This window comes from Rana temporaria, chromosome 1 (assembly GCF_905171775.1).
Source record: "Rana temporaria chromosome 1, aRanTem1.1, whole genome shotgun sequence".
Taxonomy (NCBI): domain Eukaryota; kingdom Metazoa; phylum Chordata; class Amphibia; order Anura; family Ranidae; genus Rana; species Rana temporaria.
Genome location: NC_053489.1, coordinates 146054678 through 146071102, shown reverse-complemented (window position 1 = coordinate 146071102; position 16425 = coordinate 146054678).

The window sequence follows — 16425 nt, the reverse complement described above, 5'->3', positions numbered from 1 at the left end:
AGTGTTGTGGCACCAGCACCACCACCACCACCAACAAAGGCCCAATTTGTTTGCCCCTGTTCAACAGGGGCATGTAATTACAATTATTGATCTAATATTTGACAGCAGGGCCCATTCCTGTGCCCACCAAGAGTAACTGTGAGGGCTTACAGAGTTGGGGCACCAGCACCACCACCACCACCACCACCACCAACAAAGGCCCAATTTTTTTGCCCCTCTTCAACAGAGGCATGTAATTACAATTCTTGATCTAATTTTTCACAGCAGGGCCCATTCCTTTGCCCACCAAGAGTAACTGTGAGGACTTACAGTGTTGTGGCACCAGCGCCAGCACCAAAGGCCCAATTTGTCTACCACTGTTCAACAATGGCATGTAATTACAGTTCTTGATAAAATAGTTCACACAGCAGGGCGTTCCAGCGCCCACCAAGACTAACTGTGAGGGCTTAGAGTGTTGTGGCAACACCAACACCTAGGGCCCAAATTTATGCAGAGTATATACGACAGGCCCCTACTTTCAAACATCCAACTTACAAACGACTCCTACTTGCAAATGGAAGGAGACAACAGGAACTGAGAGGAAATCTACCCCTAGGAAAATAAATTCTCTTCTATAAGAGGTGTCTCCTGTCCACTGATGCTTTATCACCAATCCTTGTTTCACTAAAAAACACAAATGTTCAAAAAAAATTTGTCATTGGGACAGAAAGTGAATTGCAATCTTCTGAACAGATGCACACAGACAGCAAAACAAATGTTACAGGGGTGATAACCCTTCTCTATGTTTTCAGAAAAGCTTAAAAATAGATTTTATGGCTGGAGCTACACTTTAAAAAAGTACCAGTTCACAATTACAAACAGATTCTACTTAACAACAAACCTACAGTCCCTGGCCCAGATTCACAAAGGACGTACGACGGCGTATCTCCAGATACGCCGGCGTAAGTCTGAATGTGAGTTGTCGTATCTCGGCGCCTGATTCAAAGAATCAGATACGCCAGAATTTGTCTAAGATATGATTGACGTAAGTCTCTTACGCCGTCATATCTTAGGTGCATATTTACGCTGACCGCTAGGTGGCGCTTCCGTTGATTTCCACATCGAATATGCAAATGAGCTAGATACGCCGATTCACGAACGTACTTGTGCCCGGCGTATTAAAAAACGCTGTTTATGTAAGGCGTCTGACCGGCGTAACTTTACCCCTCATAAAGCAGGGGTAAGTCATGTTAGGTATGGACGTCGGAAACGTCGAAACAGCGTTGTATATTACGTTGTTTGCGTAAGTTGTCCGTGAATGGGGATGGGCGTAGGTTACGTGCACGTCGACTAAACATTGAGCCGGCGTAAGTTAGGGAGAAAATTTGACGCGATACTGAGCATGCGCGCGAATGCACCGTTCGTTAGGTGCGTCATTTACGTGGGGTCACGATTCATTACCATACAACACGCCCCCTACCAGCCTGCTTTGAATTAGGCTGGCTTACGCCGGCCCATTTACGCTACGCCGGCGTAACTTAGGGCGCAAGTTCTTTGTGAATACGGTACTCGCCTCTCTAAGTTACGGCGGCGTAGCGTATATAGGATACGCTACGCCCGCACAAAGATACGCCCTCCTATGTGAATCTGGCCCCCTGTCTTGTTTGCACCGCCTATATACTGCTGTTCAAAGTATATAGGGCCAAAGGGGCTTGTAATGACCTGGGGGGAGTTGGGGGAAACCCATGCTATTTTCCCAATGATTTTCATTCATATTGCAGGGACCAGACATTACATTTAAGCCGCAAGCAGTTATTAATTACTTTTTTCTTATAGTAACTTTTAGTCATTTTGTGCAGGGACAGTTCTAAACACGTGCCCCTTCACAGACATACTATAGACACCCAGCAGGTAAGATATTTGAAGTAATTTTTCATTTTTTTTTCACTTTAAGCATCATTAAAATCACTGTTCCAGAAAAAACTACTGTTTTTTTTCATTGATACATGTTCCCTGGGGAAAGACCCGGGTTCTCAAACCCGTTTTTCGACAATAACTTGCATATTAGGCTTTAAAATGAGCACTTTTGAATTCGAACGTTCGAGTCCCATAGACGTCAATGGGGTTCTAAATGTTCGCGCGAACGTTCGCCCCGTTCGGCTCATCCCTACCAATAAACAGAGTATGTGAACTTCTGCAGACTACGGTATTGAATTCCGTACTCTGTCAACAGAGCTTGGTTGGCTCTTGTGGCTGCTTTTCCCCATGGCCTCTGATAACAATAAAGATGAGATTGCAGCTCGAGATATACCTATGAATCTTGAGGAGTTGATCTTGTTTGCCATTCTCATTGATTCCAGACTCCAAGAGAGACCTTCCTTTAAGGAGCACTTGCAGATGCCTCTAAACTTTGCATTCCCACCCATGCCTCCCTCACTTCCCATGCTTCCTAGATCCGAGTCCTCCACTGAGTCCTTACTGAGGTAGAGCCCATGCAGCTGGGCTTTACATGTCTCTCTGCCGAAAAGAGGGCCTTTAGGAGGAGGGAGAGATTGTGCCTTTTACCAGTCTCGGAAACACCTGTACCTGAGGTCCTGTAGGGGACAGATGGCATCTATGCCTCCCCAGCTATCCTAACTTCCGGTTATCCTTTCCTGGTCTTAGTTTTCCATCAATACCCAGGCACAAATCAGGCTTGTTTGTAGATAGTGCGTTTGTGTTTAAGCACTCAATACCACTGCAGCATCGTGCCTCCCCACTTGCCATTGAAGCTATTGATGGGAGACCTCTACAAACTACCAATGAGACCCATAAAACTGGTCCGTTGACCATGGCTGTAGGGGCTCTTTACCATGAGATAATCCAATTCCAAGTAATTTCCTCACCTCATTGCCCAGTTGTCATTGGTTATCTTTGGTTACAGAGGCACAATCCCTCATTTGATTTTAATAGTTCTGAGGTTTTCTCATGGGCGCCACAATGTACAAATACATGTTTTCAGAAAGGGATTAAGGTCATGTGCACGTCTTCAGTCTCTTCATTGCCAGAAGAGTATTGTGAATTCAATGATGTCTGACAAAGGTCAAGCTGGTATTTTGCCGCCACATAAGGCTATGGAGGAGTATATTGTGGATTCACTATCCTGGGGGTTTATTCGCAAATCCTTATCACCTGGCGCTGCTGGCTTTTTCTTTGTGAAAAGGAAGAGTGGTGAACTGAGACCCAATTGTATCAATTATCACAGTCACTGTTAAGAATACTTATCCATTGATAATGGAATTATTTGGTCACCTCAAGGGAGCAACAGTCTTCACGGAGATTGATTTGAGAGGGGCATACAATCTTGTTAAAGAGGGTCACAGAACAGGCCAAACAATCCTTGGAGCAGTTCCTACATTGCTATATTTCTGACCCCCATAAAAACTGGTTAGACCTGTTACCTTGAGCAGAGTTTGCTCACAATAGCACCATCAATTATCTCTGTTTATGGTGAACTATGGGTTCCAGCCATCCATTGTGCTTGACACATTCTGTCCGCAGGCAATTCCTGCCTTAGAGGAACATCTTTGGGAACTCCGTTCCACTTGGGTGCAGGTCCAAAAATCATTGCAACTCCCCAGAGAGAGTTACAGACTCCATGCTTACCTACCTGCATCCTCCTATCAAATTGGGAAGAGGGTCTATCTGTCTTCCCGTACCCTCTGACTTTATGTTCCCTCACTAAAACTGGCATCTTGATATATTGGGCCTTTCTGCATACCCTGTAAGGTTAACCCAGTGGCCTACGCATTAGATCTTCCTTCAAACATGCATTTTTCCAATGTATTCCATGTTTCCGTATTAAAACATTTGCTGTGCAACCACTATATCACCTTGGTACCACACCATCACCCGGTTCAGGTTGACAACCATGAGGAGTATGACATACAATTTATCATTGACTCCGTAGGTTTCATGGATGCATACAATATCTTGTTCACTGGAGGAGTTACGGTGCAGAGGAACGCTCTTGGGTCTTATCCTCAGATGTACATGCTCCTGCCTGAGGACTCGATGTCTGCTGGTGTCCCGCGATCGGGTCACAGAGCTGCAGAACAGAGAGAGGCAAGTGTAAACATGCATCTCCCCGTTCTGCCTAGTGACACTGTCACTGATTGTCTGCTTCCTCTCATTGGGAGCAGCAATCAGTGACGTGTCACTTGTAGTCACGCCCCCTAACAGTTAGAATCACTCCCTAGGTCACACTTAACCCCTTCAACGCCCCCTACAGGTTAACCCTTCACTGCCAGTGTATATTTTACAGTAAGCAGTGCATTTTTATAGCACTGATCGCTGTAAAAATGACAATGGTCCAAAAATGGTGTCAAAAGTGTCCTATGTGTCCACAATAATGTTGCAGTCATGATAAAAATCACTGATCACCGCCATTACTAGTAAAAAAATAAATAATAAAAATGCCATAAAACTATCCCCTGATTTTTAGACGCTATAACTTTTGCAGAAACCAATCAATAAACGATTATTGCGATTTTCTTTGAAAAATATGTATCGGCTTAAACTGAGGAAAAAATATATATTTTTTGGGATATTTATTATAGCAAAAAGTAAAAAATATTGAATTTTTTTCAAAATTGTCGCTCTATTTTTGGTTATAGCGCAAAAAATAAAAACCGCGGAGATGATCAAATACGACCAAAAGAAAGCTCTATTTGTGAGAAAAAAGGACGTTGATTTTGTTTGGGAGCCACGTCACACTACCGCGCAATTGTCAGTTAAAGTGACACAGTGCCGAATCGCAAAAAGTCCTTTGGTCTTTGGCCAGCCAAATGGTGTGGGACTTAAGTGGTTAAGGAAAGTGTTAAGGTCAAAATGTAGTCACATATACTAAAGAATAGAAATATACAATGCTTGGGTACTCAGGGCCAGACCCACTAACACCCGGCGCAATGTAACTTTTGTCATTTAAGTTACACCGCCGCAAATTACACAAGGTAGTGCCTGATCCACAAAGCACTTACCTGGAAATTTGCAGCGGTGTAACTTAAAATCGTCCGGCGCAAGGCGTTCCTAATTTAATGGGGCGAGTCCCATTTAAATTAGGCGCGCTCCCGCGCCGGACGTACTGCGCATGCTTCCGACGTCATTTTCCCGACGTGCTCTGCACGGTTTTACGTTGCGCCGGGTTTTGAGAATCGCGACGGGCGTAAAAAAAAAAAATACGAGTTGCGGCGGGAAAAAAAAAATTAAAAAAAAAAGACACCGTCGCGGGAAAGAAGGGTCTACTTTTACATGGTGTACTAACTTTACACCTTGTAAAAGCAGCCCTAATTTTGCGATAGCAAACTAATACTTACGGAGAAAAAACAAAGCTGAAAAGCTTCGTGGATCTCCGTAAGTGCTAATTTGCATACCCGACGCGGCATTTCGACTCAAAATGCCCCCAGCGGCGGCCGAGGTACTGCATCCTAAGATCCAACAGTGTAAGTCCCTTACACATGTCGGATCTTCTGTCTATCTATGTGAAACTGATTCTGTGGATCAGTTCCATAGATAGAAACAGGGATACGACGGCATATCAGTAGATACGCCGGCGTATCCCTTTTGTGGATTACCCCCTAAATGTTTAGTTTTTGTACGTCTTGAATTTGCAAACAAGAAACGAGTATTTGCCAAATATGAAAAGTTTACTTAGAACTTGTGTCATAAGTATATACTATGATGGCCATATAACATACTCCTAAGTTTCTTATGCCTATTTTATATTACAGAGATACAAATTAACTTCTGCTTCTTAAATTTTAAATGTGAATCTCATTTAATTAGTACTTTACAGCCCTTCTTTAAAATACCTTCTGCCATACAAGAATTTTAGGGTAATTATTTTCTAACATATGATTAAGCTAAATTACCTTGACAGACTTCAATGACTTCTGAAAAATGAAAGCTTTTATATATGTGTGTTTTACAGCCTTGGATCTGAAAAGCAATTACATGCACCTCAAAAGTACAATCTAATGCATAGTAAAGCATAGTGATTAACTGATCTCTGTGTTTTGTCATTTGTGTACTTGATATAGAGATGTAGATGGCCTATGGATATTTTGGAGAGGGTAATGCAACCCCCATTTTATTACAGTAATCAACTCTACAGCGTATGTGTCCAGTGGTGCTCACATCCATAAAGTCAGAGGGTGGGGGGCTTATCAAAAGCTGGAAGCCCCCTTTAACAAAGGGGACCTCCAGATCCCGCCCCCCATGTGAATTGGTAATGGGGTACATTGTACTCCTACCATTTCACAAAAAAAAAAGAGACAAAATGTTAAAAACCACAGGAGACAGTTTGGGACAAGTCCTTTATTAAAAATAAAAAAAAAAGGTTCCAACTATGTAATCATGTCCCGAGCAATCTGGAGGAAGCCTTAATATCCATACCAGACCCAAAGGGCCTGATAAAGGACTAAGGCCGTGTACAGACGACCAAACATGTACGATGAAAGCGGTCCGCCGGACCGTTTTCACCGTACATGTCTGGCCGGGGATTTCTGTACGATGGCTGTACTAACCATCATACAGAAATCCGTGCGTAAACAATAGGTGGGGCGTGTCCGCGGGCCTGCCAGTTAAATGCTTCCACGCATGCGTCGAAGTCATTCGACGCATGCGAGGGATGCCGGGCGCTCGGACATGTACGGTAGGTCTGTACAGACGACCGAACATGTCCGAGCGGGCAGGATTCCAGCGGACTGTTTTAAAACAAGTCCAGGAATATTTGTCCGCTGGGAAAAGGCCCGGCGGGCAAATGTTTGCTGGAATTCTGTCCGCTCGGGCCTACACACGACCAAACATGTCTGCTGAAGCTGGCCCGCGGACCAGTTTCAGCAGACATGTTTGGTCGTGTGTACGGGGCCTTAGGGGGAACCTATGATGTTTTTTTTCAATGAGTTTTATCTGTATTGCCAGGACCCGACAATTCATTTTTTTCTTTTAGAAATGTCATTTTGTGCAAGGACTTTTCTAAGCACGGGAAACATATGCTAATTTACAGGCATACTCTAGACACCACCCAGGTACGAAATTTAAAGGAATATTTCACTTTTATTGTTTCACTTTAAGCATTATTAAAATCACTGCTTCCGAAAAAACAGCTGTTTTAAAAACTTTTTTTGCATTGATACATGTCCCCTGGGGCAGGACCCAGGTCCCCAAACACTTTTTATGACGATAACTTACATATTAGCCTTTAGAATTAGCACTTTTGATTTTTAATGTTTGTGTCCCTAAGACTTTAACGGTGTTCACATATTCGGACAATTTTTTTGCCTGTTTGCATGTTCTGCTGCGAACCGAACCGGGGGTGTTCGGCTCATCCCTACCTATCAATTCAAAATTGCTACCACTGCAGGTTTGATCTAGAGCTCCAAGTCAGTAGAGTGTTTCCAAATTCAGGCATAGGGTTCTGGAAGATGCAGTTGGTGGAAAACAGGCCTGCTGCTGTTTCCATGTAAGTGAAATCAAGAATTTAGGCATAATGATGTTATCCACAGCAAGGGACATATCTTACTTTGCAAAACAAAGTGGACAAAGGGAGCAAAACAAGACAGCATTGCAGTCATATAATATATGTCTAAATTTAAACATAACTATCTTGAAATAGTAACTTCTTTTCTCCTTTCCTCCTTTTTCTGAACATGTTCAGGGAAGATACGTTTCCCATTCCCCTCCCTCAGCAGCTGAGAGAGGCCACACCTAATGAGGCAATGGTAGCTGGGCAGGTGATCTGCAGCCAGGTTACAGGCCCTCCACTGTAAAAAAGCAGTGTGCAGGCAACCAGGCCAGAGCTTGGTATATAGCTTCAACAAAAGACCCATCTAATTTGAGCCCCTCTCTTATTGCTTCCAGAGTACTCCAGTTCCAGTGGGGTGGCACTTCTAGGCTTTAGATCCCTCTAGCCTTTCACCTGTGATACCAGAGCAATTCTGGACTTCACTGTGAGGCATACTGTCTATGAAGATATTCACAAGTAGTTGTATTGTGTAATGTTTTACTAGTAGCGATTATCAGCCTGACTCTCTGTTGCTATATAGTCTTATAGAGACTATGCTATGCAGCCAAATGTTACCCTGAATGAGTCAAAGAAATATTGCTGTGAGGAGTCCCTGCTTATGTAGCTTTTATTATTCTGCAGCATACATGTTTTTTTCCACCCTGAACATGTTTTTTATTATAACGTCATACTATTGCAAATTATAGTTACGGGCCCAGATTCAGTAAGAATTGGGCATAAATTACGGAGGCACAGGGCAACGATTTTGCCCTGCGCCCCCGCAAATTTGCGCCGCTGCCCTCGATTCACGGAGCAGTAGCTCAGTAAATTGCAAGGGCGCGCCGGCAAAATTGCCCGGCGTAAGCGCGCGCAATTTAAATGATCCCGCAGGGGGCGGGAATCATTTAAATTAGGCGCGTTCCCGCGCCGATCGTAAAGCGCATGCGCCGTCTGGAAACTTTCCCGACGTGCATTGCGGCAAATGACGTCGCAAGGACGTCATTTGCTTCAAAGTGAACGTGAACGTCATTTGCCATTCACGAATCACTTACGCAAACGACGTGAAATTCAAATTTCACGACGCGGGAACGGCTGCCCCTACTATTAGAAGGGGCAGCCTTACGCTAAAGACGCTGTACGGAAACTCTGTAACTTGCGTACGCAGGGCTCGCGCAACATTGTGAATCAGTGTTAGTATGCAATTTGCATACTATACACTGAGCACAATGGGAGAGCCCCCTAGCGGTCATCGCAAGAATGCAGCCTAAAATCTGCGTGGCATAAGAGCCTTATGCCACGCAGATTTTAGGCTGCAGTCGGCGTTACGATGTTCCTGAATCAGGAGCATTCGTAACGCCGGTGCAAGCAAGCAATTGCCTGCGTAACTATGGTTACGCAGGTGCAATTGCTCTCTGAATCTGGGCCACTGTATATATGTCTGAACATTTGCAAAATACTGATCCTATTAAATCAAAATTGAAGTCTCAAATATTCACATCTGCAAGGTTCCTCAATGACATCTTCTCTGCAGCTTCTTCTGGGCTCTGAGTCTTTGGCCATCTTAATTGGCCTGCATGGGATGCACAAAGGTTCATTTATCCTAGTACACGGACATTGGGGGAGATTTACTAAAACTGGTGCAGTCAGAGTCTGTGTATGGTAGCCAATCATCTTCTAACTTCAGCTTGTTCAATTAAACTTTGGCAATAAAACCTGTAAGCTGATTGCTTTCTATGCAGAGTTGCACCAGATTTTAGTAGATAACCCCCATTGTGTGGAGAATGTGCACTGAGCTGGGCAAGAGCAACTCAGAGGGCCTGATTTACTATGCTCTGTGCGCTGCGCTGGTTCATGCGTTAATTAGTACTCCGGGTGGAGGCTTAATTGGGCGCATGAACCAGCGTAGCAGCCGGCGCATTGAAACTAATATGTAAAGCCGCGCCGAACTCCCTATAGAAGTCTATGGGAGAAATCAAAAGTGTTCATTTTAAAGGCTAATCTGCAAGTTTTGTCCTAAAAAAGTGTTTGGGTACCTCAGTCCTGCCCCAGGGAACATGTATCAATGCTTTTTTTATTTTTTAAAACGGCCGTTTTTTCGGGAGCAGTGAAATTAATAATTCTTAAAGTGAAACAATAAAAGTGAAATATTCCTTTAAATTTCGTACCTAGGGGGGGTGTAATGTCAGCATGTGAAATAGCGCATTTTTCCCGCACTTAGAACTCCCCCTGCACAAAATGACATTCAGAAGGAAAAAAGTCATTTAAAAATTCACACGCGGCTATAATGAATTGTCGGCTCTGACAATTCTAAAGGGATTCATTCATAAAACAAACAAAAAAATGTGTAGGGGTTCCCCCAAATTAAATTACCAGGCCCTTCAGGTCTGGAATGGATATTAAGGGGAACCCCGCCGTAAAAAACAAACAAAAAAAAAGACGTGCGGTTCCCGGCAAATATCCATTCCAGACCCTTCAGGTCTGGTGTGGATTTTAAGGGGAACTCCACCCCAAATTGAAAAAAAAATGGCGTGGAGTCCCCCTAAAAATCCACACCAGACCCTTATCCGAGCACGTTGACCTGGCCGGCCACAGAAAAGAGGGGGGGACAGAGTGCGGCCCCCCCTCTCTCCTGAACCGCACCAGGCCACATGCCCTCAACATGGGGAGGATGTCCCCATGTTGATGGGGACAAGGGTCTCATCCCCACAACCCTTGCCCGGTGGTTGTGGGGGTATGCGGGCGGGAGGTTTATCAGAATCTGGAAGACCCCTTTAACAAAGGGGACCCCCAGATCCTGACCCCCCCCCTGTGTGAAATGGTAATGGGGTACATTGTACCTCTACCATTTCACCCCAAAAAAAATGTCAAAGTGTTAAAAATGACAGTAGCCGGTTTTTGACAAATCTTTTAATAAAATCTTCTTTTCTTCTTTCCTTCGGGTTTCTTCCGCTGCTTCTTTCTTCTCGTCCACATCTTGCCCGACGTGTTCTTCTATCTTCTCCGTCCGTCCTTCAGCCTTCTGGTCCCGCATCTTGCCCGTTGTCTTGTCCTGTCTTCTTCTCCGTCCGCCTCCTCGTCCGCATCTTGGGTCTTCTGCGGTGTTCTTCTCGTCCCCGGACCCAGCGTTTGAATTTGATTTGGCCGCCGTTTTCCCGCTCCTGGGACCCGCCCCCCTCTGACGCCACAAGTAAACTCCTTAGAAGGTCATGTGCGTCAGAGGGGGGCGGGGTCGCAGAGCGTCACACAGCGGGGGAATTCAATTTCAATCGCGCCGCCCGGAGAAGAAGTTCCCGCCGTGTCACACTCATGTGACCCCGCCCCCCTCTGACGCCACAAGTAAACTCCTTAGAAGGTCATGTGCGTCAGAGGGGGGCGGGGTCGCAGAGCGTCACACAGCGGGGGAATTCAATTTCAATCGCGCTGCCCGGAGAAGAAGTTCCCGCCGTGTCACACTCATGTGACCCCGCCCCCCTCTGACGCCACAAGTAAACTCCTTAGAAGGTCATGTGCGTCAGAGGGGGGCGGGGTCGCAGAGCGTCACACAGCGGGGGAATTCAATTTCAATCGCGCCGCCCGGAGAAGAAGTTCCCGCCGTGTCACACTCATGTGACCCCGCCCCCCTCTGACGCACATGACCTTCTAAGGAGTTTACTTGTGGCGTCAGAGGGGGGCGGGTCCCAGGAGCGGGAAAACGGCGGCCAAATCAAATTCAAACGCTGGGACCGGGGACGAGAAGAACACCGCAGAAGACCCAAGATGCGGACGAGGAGGCGGACGGAGAAGAAAACAGGACAAGACAACGGGCAAGATGCGGGACCAGAAGGCTGAAGGACGGACGGAGAAGATAGAAGAACACGTCGGGCAAGATGTGGACGAGAAGAAAGAAGCAGCGGAAGAAACCCGAAGGAAAGAAGAAAAGAAGATTTTATTAAAAGATTTGTCAAAAACCGGCTACTGTCATTTTTAACACTTTGACATTTTTTTTGGGGTGAAATGGTAGAGGTACAATGTACCCCATTACCATTTCACATAGGGGGGGGCCAGGATCTGGGGGTCCCCTTTGTTAAAGGGGTCTTCCAGATTCTGATAAGCCCCCCGCCCGCATACCCCCACAACCACCGGGCAAGGGTTGTGGGGATGAGACCCTTGTCCCCATCAACATGGGGACATCCTCCCCATGTTGAGGGCATGTGGCCTGGTGCAGTTCAGGAGAGGGGGGGGCCCGCACTCTGTCCCCCCCTCTTTTCTGCGGCCGGCCAGGTCAACGTGCTCGGATAAGGGTCTGGTGTGGATTTTTAGGGGGACTCCACGCCATTTTTTTTTTCAATTTGGGGTGGAGTTCCCCTTAAAATCCACACCAGACCTGAAGGGTCTGGTATGGATATTTGGGGGGACCCCACGCCATTTTTTGGGGGTTTTTTTACGGCGGGGTTCCCCTTAATATCCATTCCAGACCTGAAGGGCCTGGTAATTTAATTTGGAGGGACCCCCCTTTTTTTTTTTTTTAATGAGCAATGACTCTATTCTTTATAGCCATGAGTACTTTAACCACTTGCCCACCGGGTTAATTCTGGCACTTCTCTCCTTCATGTGAAAATCACAATTTTTTGGCTAGAAAATTAATCAGAACCCCCAAACATTATATATTTTTTTTTAGCAGACATCCTAGGGAATAAAATGGCAGTCATTGCAATACTTTTTGTCACACCGTATTTGCGCAGCGGTCTTACAAGCGCACTTTTTTTGGATAAAAATCACTTTTTTGAATTAAAAAATAAGACAACAATACATTTTGCCCAATTTTTTTATATATTGTGAAAGATAATGTTACGCCGAGTAAAATTATACCCAACATGTCACGCTTAAAAATTGCGCCCGCTCGTGGCATGGCATCAAACTTTTACCCTTTAAAAATCTCGATAGGCGACGTTTAAAAAATTCTACAGGTTGCATTTTTTGAGTTGCAGAGTAGGTCTAGGGCTAGAATTATTGCTCTCACTCTAACAATCGCGGCGATACCTCACTTGTGTGGTTTGAATACCGTTTTCATATGCGGGCGCTACTCGCGTATGCGTTTGCTTCTGTGCGTGAGCTCGTCGGGACGGGGCGCTTTAAAAAAATTTTTGGGGGTTTTCTTATTTATTTTTATTTAGTTTTATAATGTTTTACACTGAAATAAAAAAATAAAAAAAAATGATCAGTTTTCTTCCTATTACAAGGAATGTAAACATCCCTTGTAATAGGACTAGTGTGTGACAGGTCCTCTTTATGGAGAGAGGCGGGGTCAATAAGGCTGGAAAGCATGGTATTGAAAAAAAAAAAAAAAGTTCTCATGCTTTCAGCTGCAATCATGTTCGTTCACCACAGTGGTGTAGTGTATAGCACTTTGACCTAGCAGCAAAAGAGTCGTTGGTTCGAATCCCGCCCGTGACAGCATCTGCATGGAGTTTGCATGTTCTCCCTGTGCCTGCGTGGGTTTCCTCCCACAATATAAAAACACGCTGTAAATCGGTTCCGGTCTAAATAAGCCCTAATATGCAGTAGTATATTTAGGTTTGGTTCTGCCCTAGGCCTGACTACATATCTGCACCTCCTAATAGAAAAATGACCCACCCCTTCCTGTCAAGGTCACACCCTGTTTTTGTATAACCCCGCCCAGTAATTTTCAGGGGACCCACACACTAGTTCTGGGGGGGCACTGGATTCCCTTAACCACTTCCATACCAGGCACTTACGCACCTTCCCGCCAAGCCAATTTTCAGCTTTCAACACTGTCGCACTTTGAATGGCAATTGCGCGGTCATACAACACTGTACCCAAACAAAATTGGCGTCCTTTTTTCCCCACAAATAGAGCTTTCTTTTGTTGTTATTTGATCACCTCTGCGTTTTTTTTTTTTTGCGCAACAACTAAAAAAAGACTGCAAATTTTGAAACAAAAAAAAGGTTTTATTTTTTTAGGTTAATTTTTTTGTAAATGAGTTTTTCTCTTTCAATTACGGGCACTGATATGGCGGCACTGATGGGCACCGATGAGATGGCACTGATGGACATCGATGAGGTAGTACTGACGGCACAGATGAGGTGGCATTGATTGGCGGCGCTGCTATGCGGCACTGATGGGCACTCATGGGCGGCACAGATGGGCGGCACTTATGGGTGGCACTGATGGATACTTATGGGTGGCACAGGTGGGCACTGATAGGTGGGCACTGTGCATGGATGGGCACTGTGGGGTGGCACTGATGGACACTGTGGGGTGGCACTGATTTTCCCAGTCAGTGCCCATTTGTGGGCACTGATTGGCATCTTTTTTCTTATTTTTTATTGCTTTTTGTTTTTTTGTTCTATATTTTTTTTGTTTTTGCACACCCTGGTGGTCCAGGGTGGGCATCCCTGGTGGTCCAGTGTGGTGATCCGAGGGGGGGCTGCGCTGATAAACAATCAGCGCGAACGCCCCCTGTCAGGAGAGCCGCCGATCGGCTCTCCTATACTCGCGTCTGTCAGACGCGAGTGAGGAAGAGCCATCGATGGCTCTTCCTGTTTACATCGTGATCAGCCGTGATTGGACACGGCTGATCACGTGGTAAAGAGTCTCCGTCTCCGTGAGAGACTCTTTACTGAGATCAGACTGACACCCCGCATCACCGATCGCCGCACTGCGTGCCCCCACAGGCGCGTGCGGCATGAAATCCTGCAGGACGTCCTGTCAGGATTGTGTAACCACTTCCCGGACGTAAATCGGCCATAGGCTGGGCGGGAAGTGGTTAATTTGCATAGTTTTTCTCTCACTTCCTGTTTGGCTATGGGGCAGGAAGTGAAGGCAAATCTCCCCAATTGGACACAGATAATACAAAATAAACTGACAGGGCCTATAACCCTCCCTCACTCTATCCAAAATTAAAGAAAATAAAACTTGTTGATTATAGTTCTTGTCAGGGGCGGACTGACCATTGAGTCACTCGGGCACTGCCCAAGGGCCCCATGCCACTAGGGGGCCCCATCCGGGTTGCCAGGCTCAGTAAAACCAGGGACAGTATGTAAAAATCTGTGTTTTTTTGAGATCTGTCCCTGATATGTCCGAAAATGACATGCTTTTAATGTGAATATCCCAAGATTTTAGCTGCCCGCCTCTGCACTACCTCCTGGCGTGGTGGTCATCTGTAAGCCAGAGGGGCCCCATAATCTTCTATTGCCCAGGGGCCACATGAGTTGTCAGTCCGCCCCTGGTTCTAGTTTAAGCACAAATTTCATAGAGTTTTATTGAGAGCCCCAAAAAATATAACCATGCCAATAGGCCAGGATACAGCGTTGCTAATATGTAGGAATGTGTGCGTTAGAGCACCCCACCCAATGTTAACTAAAAAATTATTAATTTGCAAATAAGTATTATCTGCTCATTTTTTGGGGATGTCTGCACCCCTGATAGTGACAACATTTGTGAGGTGTCTTCACCCTTTCTAATTCATTCACTTCCTGTCACATAGCCAAACAGGAAGTGAGGGTAAAACCTTACTAATATCTTTTCTTGGGGACACAGAGATCAAGCTAAATAGTTTCCCATTATGTAAATTGCACTCTAGCATTTTGCTGTGTACACCCCAAATTATTAGGGATCTTGGACTTTGGGGTCCATTGACTAAAGGCAAATCCACTTTGCACTACAAGTGCAAAGCAAGGAAGAAAGAAAACAAAACAACTTTGCTTCTACAGGATTGGATGTTAAAACCATCAGTGCTTCCTCTCTGATTTTCAGCAACTATGCTTGTACTGCAGAGTGGCTTTGCCTTTACTAAACCCCAAACTAAATAATCATTTTGGGCAGGGATCCTCAAACTACGGCCCTCCAGCTGTTTTAGAACTACACATCCCATGAGGCCTTGTAATGCACTGACATTCACAGACATGACTAGGCATGATGGGAATTGTAGTTCCTGAACAACTGGAGGGCCGTAGTTTGAAGACCCATGATTTGGGGTGTACACAGCAGTGCTGGAGTGCAATTTGCTTAATGGGGACACTAGTTAGATTGACCTGTGTCCCCAAGAAATGACACTGGTAGGGTTTTAACCTCACTTCCTGTTCAGCTGTGTGACAGGAAGTGAAGCCAATTTTAAGAAAAGGGACACAAAGCTCAACACAAAAATAAAAAAACACAAAGCAGGGGTTCTAACACTCACTTGGCTTCCCTCAAACACCCACAATTTGAATAGGATTGCCTTGCGCTAGATTTAAGCACAGTGCTGTAAATCAGCACGTCAAGCCTGTCCACCAATAGCAAACCCCCCCCCACAGGCCATGTTTGCAGGTTTTCCTTCATCTTGCACATGTGCTTTAAAATACAGTCTGGACAGCAATTCTTGATAAGAGAAATCCCCAAAACATGTCCTGTCGGGGGTACTTGAGGGCTGAGGACCACTGCAGAATAAATAAAATACTTACCAGTTTTTGTCTTTAAAGTCAGGGAGAATAAACATGGCAAACATTTCATGATTACACACCAGGAAAGAAGCTTAGACAAAAATCACACATAATTTGTTAGGCCCAAACCTAGTTCAGCTGCAGCTGTCAACATATGTAGCATGAAAAAGTAACAAAAGACAAACTTAACAATTTTAAAGTAATTTTTATTGGTCAACAAAACAAGGAAAGCAAAAAAAGACAAACAAACAAAAATACATTTCAAAATTCTAAATAACCATAGCTTTACACATTTTTCATAAAATAAGGCCACATAGACAAATACATCAAAGTGAACATCATTTAAAAATAAACCAAAACCATTGGCAAAATAAAACAAAACCCATGCAACAAACCACATTTGTGTTTAGCAACAGCATTTCTGCCAGCCTGCCCCTTCTGAGGGCAGCTGAGGACTGATCGATCCAAGCTTTTTATAACAGT